Source organism: Motacilla alba, chromosome 5 (genome assembly GCF_015832195.1).
Source record: "Motacilla alba alba isolate MOTALB_02 chromosome 5, Motacilla_alba_V1.0_pri, whole genome shotgun sequence".
NCBI lineage: Eukaryota > Metazoa > Chordata > Aves > Passeriformes > Motacillidae > Motacilla > Motacilla alba.
In genome coordinates, this window is record NC_052020.1 from 47,949,818 (window position 1) to 47,971,301 (window position 21,484).

General features: G+C 40.9%; 1 long non-coding RNA gene across 3 annotated transcripts in view; it reads left to right on the top strand.

Annotated features, from left to right (window-relative positions):
• LOC119701552 overlaps positions 1–16,288 on the top strand; it is a 160,852-nt gene extending 144,564 nt beyond the window's left edge. For all 3 annotated transcript variants that reach the window (XR_005257092.1, XR_005257093.1, XR_005257094.1), the window contains one exon: positions 10,115–16,288. This is a non-coding gene — a long non-coding RNA (uncharacterized LOC119701552). The remainder of the gene's footprint in view (positions 1–10,114) is intronic.
• Positions 16,289–21,484: the final 5,196 nt, after the last annotated feature.

The window sequence follows — 21,484 nt, forward strand, 5'->3', positions numbered from 1 at the left end:
ACAAGTATCCATAACTGTGGGCGTCTAATGTAAATTTTTCAGAGGACCTGGCAGCACATTCTGCAGCTCCTATTACCTTCCTCTACACTGCTGGCCAGTTGTTGCCACTTTCAGATATTCCAACCCCCAGGCCCAAGGCAGGCTCCCAGAAACACAGACCAGGGGAACAGGTTTGAAAAGCACTGTGTGAGCAGCTCGTCCTGTTCCTCAGAGCAGCGCCTCAGACTTACAGACAAAAGACTGTCGTTCCTCTTCTCAGATTCTCCTGACACGTCTAAATTCTGACACACGCACAAAAAAAAAAAAAGAAATTGAAACATTCTATAAGAAAAAGCTTTCTTTTTCTCCTCTTCTATGGCAAATGCATGGTGCTCTGACTGAAGCTGGAATTCAGTGCTTTCTAAAGCCCACCTGATAATGCATGAACAGATAGAGGCTGAATTCTTTCTGGATCACCTTTGATTGTGGCATTTTTGGGTGGTCTTTGCAAATAAATAACAAAAACCCCAAAGAATTTATTTTTAAAAGCAAAATGTAAACCTTCTGCTGTTCAGATTTTCTTATGGAAAACTATCAATGTCATTTCAGCCTATCAGAGTGCTGCAAGGATGCACTGAGCTAGGAGAGTAATTAAACAGGAAAAGAAATTACAAGATAAATAATTTCTTTCACAAAACCTATCACTTAATCTTGTTTTCAGACACACAAAACCTTTTTCAGCACTTACATCAAACAATCTCAGCCACAGTAAAATTGAAAATACAGTCCTTGCTTCAAAGTGAAGATATTGGAGTATTTCACAGAAATGATTGCCAGGTTTTTATAGGGATAAAAAATGTTTTACAAGTGTCATTCCTATAAACAGCACAACTAGGTGATTTTTTTTCCCAAAAAAATATTTTTTTCCTGAGACAAATGGCTGGTAAGTATAATTTCAAACCAAACAGTTACAATTTTAAAATTATGAAAACAAACCCTGAACACAACTCTCCTAAATCAGAAGGTGTCAGTTGGTTAGATTTATTTCTAGTGTCCCTTAATATACCCATAATTAATAATTAATTTTGGAATAAAGATATAGATGGAAGTAAAAGTGGAGATTTTGTGCTTTATAGAGTGTTGTTTTACCTACACACTAAAAGACCTTTCCTAGAGAAACTCTGCTTCTATATTCCTCAGGCTTCTGAATGCTCTTCTGCCACACATTTTTTTGTAAGGAGGGGTCACATCTGAGCTAGTTTGATCCATTACAGGCCAAATTATCTTCTGGCCTTGGCTGAACTTGGAGATATTATATAGCAACAAATTAATATAAATTTATGTCACTTTTCCTTCTCTTAATATTTCTTAAATGTCTTTGAAGCAGCTCAGCTTCCATTCCAACATGCAGCGGTGAGGGCAGATCTTGAAATTGCTTGTGACAGAGGTTATGTGCCTTCTGGCAGATAACGGAGACCTGTCTTTCTCTGAGACTTGGATATTGCATTTTTCCCTTGTACAGGGCTTTCAATGTATTTTTGCTCCTAAAAGAGAAGCCTGGAGATGCCCTTGAAATAGAAAAATAGGTCTAAATTATAGCGATACTTTAGCATCTCATTCTTTCACGAAGCTTTTTCAGCTAATACTACATTTATCTGGGGAAAAAAATTGCAAATTTGAGGAATTCTACAGATTTATTTGTTGGTTTGTTTATTTATTTTTCTATATCTGAATTTTTCAGCATCCAGATGCACTCATGATAGATTTTTATTGTTCTGCTTTGTTAACCTCAGGAAAGATGAGCAAAAGACTGGAAGAGAGAGCTCTGGCTTCAAACTTCAAATCTTTATCATTATTTCTGGTGTGTGGTTGGGAGAAGTGTTAGTTTTCTTTTCTTTCCTCTTTTCTTTTCTTTTCTTTTCTTTTCTTTTCTTTTCTTTTCTTTTCTTTTCTTTTCTTTTCTTTTCTTTTCTTTTCTTTTCTTTTCTTTTCTTTTCTTTTCTTTTCTTTTCTTTTCTTTTCTTTTCTTTTCTTTTTCCTCTTTGAACAAGAAGTGTCCTTTCTGCCAGCCTTGAGATGTGTAAATGACAAAATCTTTGGAGGAAGCACAGTACAGCTTCAGCTCACAGGCTGGACATTAATACCTGAAGCCCAGAAAGGTTTTGCCATCTGCTGGTTAAAACTCCTTCATATTAACAGAAAAGCCAGAGAGAAAGGCAAGAAAAATAACCAAATGCATGGAATAGCCTCTGTACGAGGATAGCACCAGACAGACTGGGATTTGTCAGTCTTGAAAAAAGATGGCTACAGGGTAAGAGATTTACAACATTCTAGGTGGCCTGAAGAATAAAAGCCAATTAATCATTTTGTCCCAAATTGCCTAATGAGGAGTGAAAAATAAATTCAAATAATAAGTGGATACTTTTTCAGAAGTCCCTTAATTATCTTTTGACATCATTGCTAGAGGACACTGTAGTGACAAGTTCACTGAAGATTGCAAGATACCAAAACAGAAAGAAAACAATATTGGGTACCAAAGTCAAAGAATAAGATGCTACTAAAAATAGCTGCATCCATGCACTGATTTAACTACTGACTACTCCTGGGATACAGTTGTTCCTTGCTTTTCATTTATTCAGCCAATTTTTCTATTTATTCTGCTTAAAGACTTTCTTGTTGCCTCCTAAAGTGAAAGGCAGCCCATGAACTCTGATTTCAGCGAATATGAGAGTATTGTCACTATCTTCCAACAAGCCAGGATTTAATTTTCCTCTATGTGAGCAACAAACAGAAGCAGAAGTTGAACCATCTGACTTTTTCTAATAAAACTGAGCAATACTTGCACAAGTATTACTGTGGAAATCTAAAGGTCTGAAAAGAAATATAATTCGTATTTAAAAGGAGGGAAATTGCAAGTGTGTGCTGCAGTACCACTGACAGTCAAATGCTTCTGCTCCTGAGCATTAGCACTGAGCAACCAAGCAAAGGGCTGTGTATCAGGAAAATGGGTTGTGAACACAAATAGGCCAGTCTAAACCAAACAGAAGCACACTGACTTTTCACCACTCTTCAGGCTGAACCAGAAAATCGCTAACCTCTGGACTTGTTAAATTTGGCCTTTTAATAATAAATGCTTCCTCCAGTTGTGTTTTATATAGACTGGTAATTTTGATCTGTAGCAATTCATTCATTCTTCATAGTGCATCTCATACCAAAAGGGACAGGACTGTGGGTTAAAGGGCAATTTGCTCTCCCTTTGGTCAGGTTTGTTTCTTCCACAACCCAGGAACCTGGGACTTGTGAAGCCTTATGAATCCTGACAAGGGAAGCCTTGCTGTAGGTGGAGGAACCAAAGATGGCACTGCCTGCACAGTATGAACAGCCTGGTGCTTGAGGATCATTGTTCTGCTATGGATTATAGCTTTGTTTCTAAGATAAGGATATTTGTATGGAAAATATGTTATTTCTTTACAATAGAGCTTGGGTATCCTGAATATATCACAGCTCTGAGTAGTCCCAGAGACATAAAGGAGGAGAAGGAAGAACTGTAAAATTGGCTGCAAGTCCTTTTCCTCCCCTGAGTTCTAAGCTGCCTGGGGGACAAAAACTGCTGCCAGAACAAACTGGATCAGACCCAAGGTGAAGAGCAGGATGAGCCCCGTAATACATTACTTATTTAAATTCTGCCCTCTCAGAGTAACCTCTTTGCTGCTGAGTGCTTCCCTTTCTTCTAGAGGGGGTCTCACATTGCTGAGACTTTTGGAAATATCCTGTAGTGCTATAAATAGCAAGTATTTCCCACTGACTAAAACCTGCAGCATAGCAGCAGTCTGATGTGGGTTTATTTTCCTGCTTGAGGACTACATAAGTGCTTGTGTCCTCTCTGCTGAGACATCCCTTTGCTTTAGGCACTGATCTCTCTGCTCACTGCTGGGGAGTGCTATTGAACCTGGCTCACATTCCTGTTCCTTCTGATCTTTTTTTTTCTCTAATGAAAGACCTCCCCATGGGCACCTTTCCTACTTTCCCCTCTCCCTTCTCTTATGGCAGGTCTTTGCTTCTCTTGGGTATAATGATTTCTACTGTTTATTAATTTCTGCTCATCCCATTTTGACTCCTCTGTTATTCACACTGTGCATAGCCTGTGCACACTGCTGTGCCTGGATGAAGCTACCTTTTATTCAAGCTGCTTATAACCCCAGAGCTTCTCTTGGCCTCATCTTGCATTTACATAGTGTCTTTCAGTTCCCAACTGAAAGAAGAAATCCAACTCTAAGAAATGCAAATGTGGCTCCCTGCACCTACCAGTGCTTCTCTGAGCAGGATATTGACTGATACCTGACATGTACCCTGTGTTACTGGAGTTTAGAGGAGGACTGTCCAGCAAAAACAGAGCAAGGGTCAAGAGCAGATACAAAGTTGTCACAGAAGTGAGAATGTGACAATGTAATCCCTAGAAAAAGAACAGCAAACAAGCGCAAATGCATGTGCCAAGCGTGCCTTCCTCCCGTACATCACAAGCAGCAGCACTTAATGCCCTGCTCAGCATCTTGCTTGGGGGCTGTCCAGGATTTAAGCCAAGCACCCAACTTCCCAAGTTTGCCCTTGCAGGAAAAAGAGGCTTTAAGTACGTACTAGGAGGAAAGGAACAAAACTGCATTTGGCTGTGATGTTCAAGTGAGGTTAAATCCTCGAGGAGCCTCTCCTTCCTGTTTGGTAATTCGAGCACTTGTTTGTGAGATAAGGGAAGGTGTCAGCTCCTGCAGCATCTGCACTCACACTCTGCTGTGTGTGATTTCTGTGCCCTCTTCAGTTTGCTAATCAAAACAAGTTTCTGCTGTGTTTCTTATCCCCAGAGGGTGGAACTATCCTCAGAAAATTAAAGCTCTCTTATCTCTTAATGTGTCATCACAACTAATAGCCTGGGGACTGTAAACAAGTTTAAATATCAAAACAATTTGGCTGGTGATTGTCTGTGATTATGGATTAAGAATACAAAATTTGTGCTCACTGATATTCAAGGTAGATTGAAAACAAGGAGCCATATCCTCAGCTGATGTAAATGGAGGTGGCTGAGCTGAGCTGGGGGAGGAAGACTGCTTTGTGCCAGCTGAGCATCTGACCCTGGGAGGTTTTCAGAAGTTTTTCAGGGTGCCAGATAATACATGACAGCACAGGGCTGATCAGGAGGAGCACTGAGGGCCTCCAGGAGGATGATCTTCCCCTTCTCTGAGTTCCCAGGAGCTCGATTCTGCTGGCTGAGCCCTCCACTTGCAGCCTCTTTGGGGAGTTCATAAATAATGACTTAGAGGAGAAATGATTTAATATTACAAAACTTTTCAAGATCAAGTCAAGGTGCCAGAATATTCAAAAACTGTCAGATATGTCAGGGCAGGTGCTTTGTGAGGGATGTGCTTTGTGCCTTGGATGTGACAAACATACTGCAGTAAATTCTCAAACATGCACTTGCTACTGCCTTTTCCAAAGCCCTGCCATCAAGCCATCACCTTTAGATCAGTCATGCTGAGTGAAGAGATGCAAAAAGATCTTTTGCTAGAAATGCTTTTCCTGGTTCATTGGATTGTTTGCAATGACAGTGATGTGCAGAATGTCCCCCAGATTTGGGGGGATGGTAGTGGGTGCTTTTCATAGCACATTTTTATGTCACAGCTGGATATAAAACTTTTCATGTTACTGTGTTCCTGTTTTGGAATGAATATGGAAACAAAATATTTGTGAGGCCCCACCTTTGTAATGGACCATTTTGTGCTGTAGGCTAAATAACCCATTCTTCAAAGAATCCCACAGATGAAAAACTGAGGCAGGGAGAGAATAAGTGGATTTCCTGTAGATATAAGGAATTAAGTCAGCAGAAGTGCAAGGAGATGAATAGTGCAAGGAGTGTCCTAACCACCGAACTGTCCTTGTCTCCCATGTGCAGTGCAGAATACACAGAATATTTATCTTTTAATGGATAGCTTTTTGGAATATGTATCTGTACAAAGGCTGATGTTGGGTTAATGATGAATCTTACAAAATGAAGTAGGAAAGACATTAATTTTGATGTGGCAGGAAAGTGCTTTCCTAATGAGGTAGCAATTAAATAAGAAGGATAGTTATTAAAAGAAATGGTAAATTTAGTGTTCTCTAGCCCTCCTATCTGAGCAGTTCTAGCTGTGGTTCTGGGTAAGGAAAAGGAATGTTTCTGTCAAGCATGAAGTACCACCAGAAAAATATAAAAGGAAAAATGTGTCATAAGAATCATAAAAATATTAAATAATGTCAAATAAATAAAATCCATTTCTGGAAGAGAATAATAAAGACTGAGAAAAGATACCCAGAAAGCCAGATGACTTTTCTATTTTCTTAATTGTGGTAATTATACTAAAACTGACAGCAAGTATTTCCCCAGTAGCAAAAAACACTCACAAACTTCAGCCAGCAAAAATACCACTCTGAGCATGAGACCTGTGAAGGTTAAAGGCTTGAGTCTGCCATTAGGAGAGCGCTACTCTTCTCCCAAGGTCAGTCCTCACACATGGAGAAGTAATTTTCATTCTGGTCTCCTCACTGTACAAAGTCAACGCTTACCTTGATTTCAACAGTGCTATATTTGGCAAAGTACTAATATAATTGTGTTTGGTCCCAGTCATGTCCTGTTTGAATGTTAAACTCCTCTTAAGACCAAGCCATTGTGTGCTGCCTCTTGTGGCTTAGGCAATGTATAAAATGGAGAGCAATGAAGATCTGCTGGAGCAATCCCTCCAGAGAAACCTGTGCTGCCTGTGCCCACACTATGTGTTTTCTGGGAGTTTTACTTCACACCAGCTTTTGTCTGGATCCCTACTGCCATGGGCTGAAAGTGTAGTTTCATCCAAAAAAGATGCAGTTTATGCAGTCCCAGGATGCACCACAGTGTGAGCAAATACAGCACATAGGCACATAGAGATGATCTCCAACAAATCACACTTGTGCATCAGCCCCTCTGTAAATTTTCAGCTGCTGATGTCCCCTTGTTGTTCATCATGTTCCAGCCACCAGCTTCTCTGTGCATATTTCGTTGCATCACGCTGAGGACTTCTCCCTCAGTTAAGGCCTCTTAGTGGGACAGAAATAACCTGGCAGTCTGATTCATGTCACCTGAACTGAAACCACCCACTATCTCCTTGCTAATAAGTACAGCTTGCAAAGAGGAAAAACGTGATTGTACAGCCTCAGATCAGAGATTGTGCAGCCCAAGGACCTCTGCCTTTCTCATTAGCCCGTAAGGGTGCCTGGGAGAGACTTCAATATTAAGGCAAAGATGTGGTGGTATTTCCCCAGAATAATTTCTCAGCCTACAAAAACTTCACAACTCAAGGATTTGCTAAGCAGAGGCTTTGTCTTTATATCTAGCAGCCTTTCATATGTCTCCTTCATTTGTGAATTATTTAGCTATTTTTTAGATTGATGTTAATTTTAGGATCTAGCGTTCTGCAGGAGAGAATTTGATATTGACTTCGTGCTGCACAGTTTATTAAGAAAAGGATGGGAATGTTAATAACAGGAGATCAGATGCTGTCTGAGCCCTCATGCTGCCTCTGTTCACAATAACCCTGGAGTCAGGATTTCCTAGCACATGGGGTGCAGGGTCACTGTACCAAAGTTAAGAGTGACAGTGGCTGCAGAACCAAGGTGCCCCTAGAGAGCTGGGGCTCTGCGTTGCTCTCTGTGGGTTTTTTGGTGTGAACGGGAAACTGCTTAAAGCATGGGATGCAGAGTACCTTCTCTGGCTTTTTTCAAGCCAGATGATTGGGTATGATCATATTTCTGTGGGAACCAGTGTGCTGAATCAAGAGTGTTTAGCTCTTGTAGGAACCAGCCAGAAAGAACTTCACTCTCCCCTCAAATCCTTCCATTCTAGGCCTGGGATTTTTTCAGACTATATTTGTAATCCTACTTGATTTCTCAAATAAACAGTGAAATGCAAACAGTTGGCCAGAGGGAAAACCTTCCAGTTATTGAAGGGGAAAAGAACAGAATATCCAAATGACTCATGGCTCTGTGGGTGAAGTAATGGCTGCATGTCACAGCCTGGGATGTGGGTTTGTGGTCCGATGCCACACGGAGAGGATGCACTCAGGTTGTGACGTTAACGTCAATGGCTTTGACAGGAGCTCTCCTGGGATTTCCCAGAGACAAGTTGCTTGTTAAGATACCACTGACTGCTCAGTGGCAATTAACAAGATAGGAAGGACACACACCAGGTGCAGCCAAACCCTCCTCCGGACACCAGCTGGGGCAAATACGACAAAACCCTTCTGCTGCTGGAAGAGGTAGGTCCTGCAGGAAGGGCTGGAGATGGCTGTGGCTGAAGGAACGCTGGGGACAGTTTCTGAGGGCTGGAGCCATATCCCTGTGAGGTACCTGGTGCCTGTGAAGTTTTGCTTTCCTGGGGCAGGTTATCCAAAGACCTTCTGGATAATCATTCTCTGATGTCTGATGCTCTGATGTTTGATGCCCTTATCCTTGGTGGCCCCTGCTCCTGCTGACTGCTGTCTCCTGTGGGTACTCTCAGGTTTCTGACTCCCTTGTTATTTTTTTCCTCTGATCCACTGGTTACAACAAGACAAAACACGTAAATGCTAATGCAAGTGTAAGTACAAAGGCCTCTGCAGAGCCTGACTTCTCCTTTACTTGCCACTAATCCCTTGTACCTGCTGGGAATCAATCAATTCTAGGAAGCTGCCAGCAGTTACTCTCTGTCCTATATATGAACAACTTGCAGATGTGACAAAAGTACAGGTTGTTTTGTCTGGATCTTCAGTTCTTCCTCTCAGTCTCTCCACTGCAGGATTTCCTTACCTCTCCCAGTCCTTTCCATCCTTTCAGTGCTCTGGCTGCTGCTCTGTGGCTGTGCAGTTGCAGGAGCAGCTCAGAGGTGCTGCAGGTCAGGACTCCCCTCTGATGATTCCAGCGGGAGTGGAGGTGCCCACAGAGGTGATAGGCAGTTTTTGGGGAGCCCTCACCCCCCTGAATATATGCACTGCCGCCTGGGACATACTGGTTTTGCTCTGTGAGTTAGTGGAGGGAGGAATGAGGTTCCACTAAAGGACCAAATCAAATCCCTCTTTAAGGCAGGAACTGTTGGGGAGCAAGCTTTTTTTCTACATCCTACCACTGCTTTCTGCGCAAAATACGATGGGATATGGTTTGTAGCTTGGGAGACAGCAGCAGGGCTTTGCCTGAACCCAGATCTTGGCAGATCAGATGGCATTGGGAGACCAGCCAACCTTTTTCAGTTTTCTGGGACACTCTGCTTTGCCCATGTGATTAAAATTTGCAGTGCTAGATAAACACAGATAAGAATTTATCCATTTCTAATTTGAACAATCAGACAGTGGGAAGACCAAGGAAGCTTCTTTGTTTGCAGCTTCAGCCGTGCTGGGAGTCAGGGCTTGTCCCACATTTGAGGAATCTTCTTTTTTTAGGCTGGGGCTGTTGCTTGGGAAATGGCTGTATTCTCCCTGCAGGCAGATCGATACATTTCAGCTCACTGCACTGCAAGTAACTTTTCATCATACATTAAGAACGAGGAAAATAAAAGCCAAGATGGATGTTATTTTGGTTTTGCTTTTATTTTGAATTATTTATTAAGAAGTCACTGCTGTCTTCCTTCTCATCGGGAGACAAAATGCCTTCCTCTTTAATGATTTTTTTCCTAGTTAAAAAAGAAGCAAGGTCTTCCCAGTTTTATTTCCCTAACTCGCTCCTTGGCACTGAAGTGTAAATATGGGGTCCCCACCACATGGCAAGATGATCTCCTGCAGTCCCAGTGCAGGCAAGGTCCCCAGTGATGCTGGAGGAGTCACACCTCATGGTACATTTCTGACCAGTTTTATAATGTTATGGCAGCTGTTATGTGTGCTAGGAGTGATTGCTGGCACATAAGCAGAGGGTTATAAGTAAACCACAGAATAGCTGAACTACAATTTAAATTATTTACTGAACAGCTTATAGAAATACTAATTCTTTTCAAGTGAATTCTTAATTAAATGTGTTATGGGGCAAAAATTCTGCTATTGGTTCCATTATTAATATGAGTTTCTATACTCCAACTAATAATCCATTTTGATGTTTTTGTTCCTAAATCTAGGTTATTCTGAAGGGGAGGATAAAGAAACTGGCCACCAAGATGGTAATCACTAGTGGGAATGAAGAAGATAAAGGCAGTCAAGAAAAGGAAAGCAAAGAAGAAACCATCTTAGCAATGCTTGGAATTATTGGGACAATTCTGAACCTCATTGTGATCATTTTTGTGTATATTTATACAACGTTGTAAACTAGAAGGCATGCAAATAGACCAGATAAAACGGCCATTAAGAGTGACAACAAACATTGCTGACTATTGACAAGTTCTTTAATCAGAATTGACTCTGTATTATATTAACACATCATAAAAGCACTGCCTGAAGGCAGCGAAGACTGAAGCACAATTAATTTAACAAGACTTTTTCACACAGTAATAAGCTTAACTCTTCTCTCTTGCCCCCTCCCTTTTGCTTTGGTTTTCTGTTTGGGGGAGAATGACTGCAGTTATATAAGTTGTAGCTTTGAAGAAATCCACCAGAGATATGTTGTTTTAAAGCAATTAAAAAAAAAAAAAAAGGAAAAGAAAATAAAAGAAAGGGAAAAAAAAAAGAAAAGAAAGAAACTGTAATATATATAATTAGAAATGTATGCTGTATACCCGCAAAGATTGAACTCAAAGATAGCTTCATAGCACAGATCACGTGTCTGTTAGGTCAAATGGTTTTTTCTCTTGGTTTTTGCTTTTACTTACATTGAAACTGACAAGCTTTTTATTTAGAATGAACATATGGTGCAATCATGAAAAAAACAATTCTGTTGAGCAAGGTCTGCCTAAACCTGATAAAATGTTGGGAGAAATACATTACATGGTTATTTTTCCTTTCTCATTTGCTTAACATCTGTGTCTGTTCATACCAATGTTTATAAATATATATTTTTAATAAATGTGCTATATTTTTAGCATGAACCAAATATTTGGAGACACTTGTATTCATGCAGCTAAATTTTGTTTGATTAAGTGCCCCTTTTGACAATGGATGTTATTTTCCTCGGCAATTATACAGCAGTCTTGTTTGCAGCCCTCTCACTGAGGTCTGAAGCAAGCTCACATCATGCTCACATGCATGACTTGAAGTTGGAATGTCAGCTGAAAAGCATTGCTGCTTAATATGGGAAATAGCAAAACATTGTAAGGTGACCTTTGGAGACTGGTTGCAGAAAGAAGGCTCTATTTATAGTTAAAAAAAAGAAAAAGCCAATGAAAGGAACACTGAGGCATCTCACAAAATAGTGCAAAATTCATAGAATTTATGGCTTTCAGTATCTGGTCACGCTCTCTAAGTACTTGTGCTGAGAGAAGTGAGCAGAGGTTTATACAGTTGAAAAGAGAAATTTATAGAGCCTATAGTGAGGGGCTGAAGTGAAATCCAGATTGTAAATACAGAGTGTACTTTAAATGTGAGGATCATTAACTCTTTATGCTTCTCTGACATGTGCTTTAACTGAGTTGGTGCAGTGAAATTCTCTGACTTGTGTTTTTGACAGGAATGTACAATGATGATGATCACCATTTTTCGTCAGAGTTCAGTACCTATAAATATACAAAGCATTAAAAATATGAGATTTCAATTCTGCCTCAAGCTGCCTAAGTACATTGCCTACTAACTCCAATATATCCTCTTAAAAAACAGGTCAATTAATTGTTTACTGACTTGTGGTTTGGATTGCATCCTCAGATGTACAAGGAAGATTGGTATTGAAGTAAGCTAGAGCTGTGAAAATTTTCACCTTAGAGTCTTATTAATTTTAGTGATCAGACCTGTCCCTCTGGAATCAATAATGACTTTTTCACCATTTTCCAGGGTCTAGGAATGATCTCAAAAATACAGCATTTCAGTGCAGGATATAAAAGAAAGCCTGGAAAATCCTGAGGGGCACCTCTTATAAACAGAGGTGTTTAGTCTCTTATGGATCACACAGTCAATAACCAAACCATTAAGAGTAGAAAAAAGGTCAGTAAATATATTACAATGAAATCCAATAAGAAGACTAAAGGAAAACAAAGCAAAAATAATCTCGTGTTAATGAAAACATGACAGGGTGAGAGAGGTGAGAAAATGAGCAGAGATTTGAAGTAGAAAACAGCTCAGAAAGCCAGTGCCATGCATGCCAGCATAGCTGAGGAAACATTTCTGTTTGCTGTAGAGCTGCAGGTCTCAGAGAGGACAAGAAACAGTAGTGGTGCAGGACAGTGTAGCTCAATGAAGGTGATCTTGTTTCTTAATTTATTGCTATTTATTGAAAAATCTAAGGAATCAGCAAACTCTACTTTTTGATCAACCTGACGGCCAAAATATATTTCACTCCACTTGGCATTTTTTTCTTCTGTTTAAACTGCTGCTGCTCACAGCCTGTGGCTTTGAGCTCCTGCACATGCTCCAGGCACCAGTCTAGCTTCAGCCAGCCCCTTGCCTGCCAGGATCTTCTCTGCAGATATTTCTCTTAAACTTCTCCTTTTCCAACAAACACCAGAGCAATCTGCCCAGGGCTCATGCTCATTTTCTAGAGGGACATCCTCTGAGTCAAAAGATGAAATCTCATGCCAGATACTTCTTTGCCTCCCTCTGCATCAAATGGTAATATATCTTCTTGGGGGCTTAATGAATGAAACTTCATTAGGAGTTCTACTATTTTTACAAATTATATTGGAAAACAGCATAGGACACCTCAGCCACTGAAGCAACGTAGGAATTTTTGCTGCTCAGCCCAGGTGCACTTGTTCAGACATGGGCCAGCACCTTCAGCAAGTCAGGTATGGCAAATAGCCCAAATAAGCAGAAATAGTGACTCAAGGGCCTCAGGATTCCATGTTTTCCTTGCTGTACTTTGTCTGTCTGTTAGTCCTGATGGAGGCAGTTTGTCCAGGTGCACTATCCCACCCGCAGCAGCTGTGTGCATGTGCTTTGCCACATGACTTCTATTCCTCTGAAAGAGGAAGAAAGGTTTATCCCATTCTATAAAAAGTTTAACATTTAACATTTTAATTTTACAGGTTTCTATTCACAGATAGTTCTAGAAATATCCCAGGGCAATTTCTTCTTAAGTAGATTCATTAAGTATTCATTTAAATAAAAATGAAGAGTTTCCTTTGAGGGCAATTTCTTTACCTTTTATTTGGTATTCATGAACATTGAGAGGGGAAAAGTATGTTTTCAAGAATGACAGTGGAAGAGGGATATTTTATACAAATATCTGAAGGTATGTCTACCCAGACAGCTGTGGGCAGGCCTGCTCTTGGCTCAGTGACAGCTGGAGCCAAATTACCCTCATGCTTTTTTATTTGAGCAGTTTTCAGCATGCACCTATAAGAAATATTTGACTAGGTAATATATATGTCATGGATACCTTGTAGTCAGTAACTGCTCTATAAACAGTTGAAAATAACTTCTCATTACAAGAGTTAAATGGTAAATCTGCTTTGGCAAGGAAAAATCCAACAGTCTCATTTTTGGCTTGACTTGCATGTAATGCAAACAGTTTCCAAAGTAAATTTTAAAAAATGAAGTATTAGTCCATTAGTGACAGGAACTTTTGTCTTTGAGTAGAAGGAAATTAATATCCAATATCATAAGAAGATATTAAAGCATCACCTTTTGCTTCAGGCAACTAAGAATACGATTACATACCCTATGTAGTTTGAAGGTCTGTGTCATGGGAATGAAAAATATTTTCATGAGGTGACAGAAAGATGACACTGTGCTCATTATCTGTTGTGTTGGCTGGTGGATGCAGAAGACTTTCCAAGAAGGGAGAAGATAAAACTATTTATTATGCACACAATAGGATTAGGAGAAAGAAAACAGACAGGTTACTGCCCTCCAATCTGGTTCCTACAACTGCATTGAAAACTCAGCATCTCGGGAACCACATCTTTATACAGGAATGTATCATCCCGTGTACGGGCTCTCAGGGCAGTCCTCTCAGTTATGTTCCTTCTGCTCCTTCCACCTGCACTCTGCAGCAGTGAGTGGCTCATTGTGCCTGAGGAAAGTTGGAACACAAACCCAGCCTGGCAGCAGTTGTTTTGTTTTACTGAGGTGTAACAATCTACTCTGAGCCTGAGTTTTATTATTTTAAGGACAGTCAATCATCATCATCATGTTACTGTCTGATAATCTAAGGGATCCTTCATTCTGTGAATGCCCAGATAAATCCTACCCCTGGCCTACGGGTAAAATTTTGATTCAGTAGGCATCAAAATACAAAAGAAAGCTTCAATTAGATCACAACCAAACTTCAAGCATTGCTTAAGTCCATGTGTCTTATGCTTCCATTTATCTATACACTGGAGCTCACCCCAAATGCCCCAAGATCTCATCTGTGTCAAGAGGTCTCATGTCTTCTGAGTCAGAATTACCATTCCTGTGTGAATTATGGCATATGCAGAGAACTTGGCCCATAGAAGGAAAAGATAAAAATTAACTGAATTATTACTCTAGGGAGGCAGCACTGCAGAATTTACTAATTAGTTTGAGGTCTAGCTGGAGTACTTTGTTTCTTGATAGCCAATATTTTGGAGAAAAAATATTATTGTTCCTTGGAAAGTTCCTGGAAGAAATATGTCTAATTGAAAGAAAGAACCTCATTGAAAATATTTCAGCAGCTGTCCTCCAAAGAAAACACTGATCAGGACTCTGAGTGGCTTGTCTCCCAAGAGAACTGTTTGGCAGCCCAGGAACACAGTGCACATAAATGTAAGCACCTCTTGTTTACTGAGAGGCTTTGTCTTCTGTGGAACAGAATGCACAGATTTACAAAGATTTACAAATTTATGAAATAGCACATAATGCAACATCAACAACAAAAAAATCTGTTTACCTTTATTTCCAGCAGATGTGCTGCAGACACCCTGCAGAACCTGCACTGCTTCCATACCTGGCTGTGTGTTGTGGAGGCTCATCCCAGAAGATCGTATAAACTCAGTGCAGCTTTCTTTCCCCACCACTGATCCAAGAGAAACAAAACCTATTCAGTGTGGAACCCTCCACACCAGACTGAAATCCCACATGCTTCCCTATGCATTTATCTGCATATGAACCATCTGCTGTCCAATAAGACTTTCCTTGTCTCAGGCATTAGGTTTGCTTATCTGCATTTCACCTGGGGGCTCAGGCTGTGAAAGGCAATTTGTAGAGCTGAAAGCACCCAACTGTTTCCAATGATCCAGCTTTACACAGTGGAGCTGTCACCTGGGTAGTGCCTGCTCACGTGCATGGCGCAGCACACACCATCCTCTTGTGTGGTCTCACACTGGCACAGCCTCTGTGGCACCCAGGGGGTGGGGCTGGGCTGTAACTGGCCCATGCAGCCAAAAAAGGGTGCAAGAAAAAGTGTTCTGTGCAAAAGCCTGGATCCCAAGGCAAGCTCTGTAGAGTGAAAGGACATCCTGCCTTGTTGATAGCAAGGCACTTTGCTGTGCCCACTGGGAACCTTCTTCTGCAGCCAGTCCCAGTTCAGCTGAAGGTGACCCGTGCACCACCCTGAGCCTCTTGTGGCAGCTGCAGGACTTCCTTCCCCCTGAGGGAAGTTAACAGCTCTGGACTTTCCTAATCTCCTAGAACGGGGAACCATGTCACTCTTGCACACAGCAGCAGAAGCATCCATTTCTAGCTGACAATGACAAGGCCACCTGCCTAGGGCACTGATGGGAACCCTTTTCCCACCCATCAATCCTCACAGTCTGGCAAATGCAGGTTAATTTCCTGGACTCCAGGTTCTCCTCCACAGAACTCAGTCACTATTCAGACTTCTTTTATGATGCTGAGACTTTGTTAAACTCAAATGGCTCCCAAAGCCAAGTCTTCAGGAACATATTAAACGTCATGATACTTTCATTTGGCCTTGAAATCATGAAGCTGTCACCATAACAAGCCTTGGGTGTTGTCAGTCTCTGCCATCAAGGTATTAAGGGACAAGCATTAGCAAGGGACACCATGTGGGAGCCATGGGCAGCCAAAGGTTAATGTACTGTGGCTGCTTTAACCAACACTTCCCTTCTTGAGGAGCTGTGGTATTATGTTGGATTGATATTGGTGGTGGGTAAATGTAATAAAATGTTTGTGCAGCAGGACGTGATTTCACCTTTATTTCCTGCAAACTTGATGGGAAAGTCTTTATAAATAATTCTGGCTTTGTCAATTTAAAATATGGATTAAAATTTACTATATATGTTTTCAAATTTTAATGTGCTGCTTCTTTTTCCCCCCCTACAAAAGAATCAATTTTGGTTTTGCAGATGCTATTCTTGTTTCTGTAATAATGATGGCTAATGCAAAAGCTGGATGCAGAAGAAAGGAATGAAGATTATATTGTCAGTGTTGTACTGTTCCATTCTTGTGAGCAGGAAAAGCTAGTCAGTGGTTTTCTTTGCATCCAGTGCACACAGTTAGCAGTATTTTTACAATTTGATACCATTATTTCTGGAATTCTGTGGGACAAAGTTCCAACATTTAGAGCAGTGCATATTCAAACAAATGTCAGCAAACTGAGAAGTATTTGAAATGTTTGCATTAGCTAAAAGAAAACCATGTCAGACATATACATTTTGAGTAGATTCAACCTCAAAGTGAGACCACACAACTATAATTCTTATACCCCTGCTGACATTGTATAATACACACCAGGACATAATTTAGAAGCTCACTCTGCTGAGACTATTCATGTGCATAACTCAGATTAAGGGGCTAAGTTCCTTTACAGTTAATATGCATATGAATATGTATTTGCAGGTTTGGGGCATTAGTTGATAGTTAGCTGTAGCAAAGATACAGCTAATCAGACAGGGAAAATTAAGAAATTTTCTGTACAATGAGCTATTTCTCTTTGTCTCATTGACCTTATTTTCAGCTGATATTTTTCAGACTGCATGATTGATGAGAATGATGCTAAAGCCTTCCTAACCGATGAAAGAATAAACACCATAGAGGAATACAAAATCTACATTTCCCAGCAGAAATTAAGCATTTCCCTAAATGGCTTTAAAAAAATCTCAGTGCTGAATGTTTTACATTTTCCTTTCTGTTTCACCATCAGCCAACGCACTATTTCTATTTGATTATATAATAATATTTATGTACAGTTTCACTGAGCTGTGCAAACACCAGCAAATGGATTTTGCATCCTTTGTTGCTTTTTAAGTTTTATAAGCCTCTTTCCCGTACATACCCATCTCCTCTTTTAAAGATCACAAGGAGAAATATATCACATCCAAAAGTACACTCAATTATGCAAACCTCGCTACAAGCTTAGATTGAAAGTATATGACCATTTACACAAACAGGGGTGTTATTTCTTGAGACTGCTCATATGGCCCAAGAGACCCTGATGTGGTGCTACATACAATATTAGATTCTTTTGGTTTTAGAAAAAAAAGAGTCCAGCTGTGAAACTCTTTGAAACAGTGCATTGCAGTGTATTTGCAATTTACAGAGCAAGGCAAAAAATCTGATGACCGCAGACAGGGCTCAGCTCCTGGCTGACCTTCTCCCATGGGGCAGCAGCCCTTGGTGTACCCTGACAGACCAAGTGCTCACTGCCCTCTACACTTGATGAAAGGCAATAATGGTCAAGTCATTAACACCCCAAAATTTGAAATGTCACCATTTTCTCTCTGGTTTCATTGGTCTAGAGAAAAAAAAAAAAAAAACACTACCAAGCAGTAGCCTAACATAAAACAGAAAAGCACCTAGTGATTTCTTAAGCTCCTGAATGTCTCTCCTCAAAATATATCTTTTTAGAGAGGTGGCTTTCAGCAGCTGTGACGGGCCCTTGGCAGCACCTGGTGCCATCCTCATCCCCAGAATTCACCACTGCTTTGACTCAAGTGGCCTGAAAAGGCATCTTCCAAAACGGGACCATGCCAATTCCCCAGAGGATGTTGTGTGATGCTGCAATCCCTTACCCTCCATATTTTCCCGTATGTGCACTTTCCAATAGAATAGAATAGAATAGAATACAATACTTTAGCTGAAAGGGACCTACAACAACCATCTAGACTATGCAAAAGCTAGAGCACATTACTAAGGGCACTGTCCAAATGCCTCTTAAATACTGACAGGTTTGGGACATCAACCACTTCTCTAGGAAGCCTATTGCAGACCTATTCTAGACCACACTCATGGTAAATAAATGTTTCCTAATGCCACCTCTGGATACCATGCCCAGCCCATATGGTGTGTCCCAGGGAGAAATGCTTAGTACCTTCCTCTCTACCTTCCCTCCTCAGGAAGCTGTAGAGAACAATGAGATCCTCCCTCAGCTTCCTTTTCTAGAAACTAGACAATCACAAAGTCCTTATCCAGTCCTAATGGGAGCTGCCTCACTTCTTGGTAGAGTTTGAAAAGGGAGCAGTTTTCTGCATCTGCATTCCTCAGACTCCTGCCACCTCCATGTGACAGGGTGCGTGAAGACCACAGATGAAGGCTTGGGTATCCAGCTGAGAATCTTCTTCTCTAAAATTTGACTCTATTTGTTTTAAAATTCTCAGATTGTTTAAGGATAATGTTTCAGTGTAGCTCAGCTTTTAAGAGTTGCTCATATGAGTCTTACTTGAGTTGTGAGCACTTCCATGACATGGTAGTGTGAGAATTGCAGTAATGGCATGTTTCACCCACAGTGCCTGGAGCGCTCACAAATTCTTCATGGAGTTGCTGGGATATTCCCATCATCTCAGAGACTAAATCAGATACAAAATTTAAAATCATAACAGAATCATAGAATGGTTTGGGTTGTAAAGTCATTTCATTCCAACTCCCCCTGCCATGGGCAGGGACACTTTTAACCAGACCAGGTTGCTCAGAGCCCCAACCAGCCTAGCCTTGAGCCCTTCCAGGGATGGCTCATCCACAGCTTCTCTGGACAACCTGTTCCAATTCTTCACCTCTCTCACAGTAAAGAATTCCTTCCTATCTGATCTAAAACTTGCCCCTTTTCAGTTTTCAGTGGACACACTCAGCTCCCCAGTCCCCATCCTGCTGTCCATCCACTCCAGAGGTGTGGAAAGAGAGGTTGCCATTGAAGATTGAGGGGAAAATGTTGTTAAGTACCTCTTAAGGTAATTGTTAAGCCTTCTCCTCATCTGTTACTAGATTTCCAGCATGGATTATCAGGGGGGTGACACTTTATTTGACTTTCATTAGCAGAAGTTAAGAATTTGAATTGATTCAAATATTGTTGCTTGTCTGAAAATAAAGCGTCCTTACAAAATTAGTGGCAAAAGCAGAATGATGCCATGAAATCTGAAGAGGATAATGATCTCATATTATTAAAATACCACAGTTAATACCAGCTGAAACCCACTTTTAGTTCTGAGACATCTCTACAATTGTCAAATGAGCTCAAAAATTTTGTATAACTTTTTATCATTTTGCAGAATAAAGTAAAAGGTCTGAAAACAGTGATCCTTGTGCTCCAATTCCACTGCCTGCAAACTAAATAAAGAAATCAATAGGCATGCAGAGTGTTCCTCCATTAGTCCATGCTTGGTTTCCAGAAGGATGTACTGAAGTGTGGCTTAACAGTAAAACAGAATCTGACTGGTACTTTCCAATATCCTTTCAGATCAGTAAGTTTTTATTTATAGTCTTGTCCTCTGTGCACAGGATGGATACTCTTCTTTCAACCAGATGGTTTCCTCCTTCTGTGTGTCTTTTTGCTCATCAAGTCCTGTGCGATTACATTGCTGATATGTCATTGCTGAGAATTAGTTTTGACAAATTAAATAGCTCAGTTGTAAAAATGAAACATATCCATTTTTATCAATCAATTCAAGCTCCACAGCCCAAAATGTATAGAATCCTATGAGAAATAAGTACTTTTTAGAAGACATGCTTTCCAGAGGAGTGGTAGAAGCAGAAGGATATACAGCATATATCCAAAGGCTCTTTGAAAACTACCTTGAAAATTATAACTTTATTATGTAAAAGTTAAATATATTAGTTCAATTCAATCACTGTCTTTTCTTTGATAAGATCATTTTCATTACATTCACATACACACCGGGTGGTGTTTCCCAGCTGTCAGTCCAGCCTTTGTTGAAGTTACATGACTGGAACTGAAGGCAGAATCTAGCTCCCAGGTCTGAATCCAGCAGAGCATTTATATTCAAAATTCTGTCCAAGAAAGTGCGTGGTCCTGTTGGCTTTCTGGGCTGCCCATAAGCCTGAAAGTAAGGATGTGCTGAAGTGCTTCACTGGAGCAGAGCAGTGTCCTGCAGCTGCACTGAAACACTCAGTCCATTTTGCTTTTTAGGGAGGTTATTACTGCTTGAAAGAGGTGTTTCTCTGAAATAGAAGGGAACAAATGTCCCAGGGCACTCATTAATTTCCTTCTCAGTCCCTTTTCTCTTTTCTGCAACTCCCTTCTTTTTTCCTTGCTCATAACATCAGCCTTGTTCGTTCCTTACAAAACATTGTAGCTAAACAGTCTTGCTTAAATGGCTACCTCTCTCTGCTTTATGTGCCTCAGATTTAAATTGAGAACCTCCTCCTTGCCCAAGGCTCTATTTTATCTTCTGATCCAATTTCAACTACCAATGTCACCAGCTGTGCTGAGCATCATCCTTTCCCACAGCCAGAACAGCTGTGGGCTCTTCCTATTGTGTACCTGCCATACTTTGCCTTTTCTACCGGCTCTGCTCCTTGCCTCATTTAAAGCCTGCCAGAAATACATCACCACCACACAGTCATAATACAGCTACCCCTCAGCAGAGCTTTTCTGGCTGGGAGCAAAAGAGGCTGGTGAGTGAGACCCAGTACCAGGGCAGCTGCAGGGAGGACTCTGCAGGGGGGTATAAGCTACCAGAACTTCTTGGACTGAAGTGCAACCATCAGAGCCTGTGGTGAAGCACTTTGAGCCACAAAGGAAGATCATTATAGAGGAATCTGTGACTGAATGCTGCAGTCAGTGCTGCATTGCAAAGGCATCTAAAATTCCTCCCTTACACATTTTGGTTAATAGAGAAAGAGCTGAGGAGTGGAGCTGTCAGAGTCTCTTGTAATGAGGCCTCTCAGGTTTTTGATAAAGCTGCTTAGAAAAAAACCATCAGTTTATTGTCTGGTACAATCCCATTCTTCCTGCAGTGCTAGTCTTACAGAACTAGTGATGGTGATCAAGCTGATTTTGTGCTCACAAGGTCACAGCTAATCTAACTGAACCTTTGCAGTAGTCTGTAACAAAGCTGAGGTCCTAAAAATCTGCCTGTCAGTGATTCTGTATGGGTTTTGAGCTTTTTCTGTTCCAGGGAATTGGAAAGGCCAAGAAGACACAGGCAGATCTGTGGCTGTCCTTGAGAACGCGTGTGCTCCGTTCCAGCAGATGTGGCCGTGCTGGTGAAGATCAGGGGAGTGCTCTCCATGAAGGCAGCATGGCTCTGTGA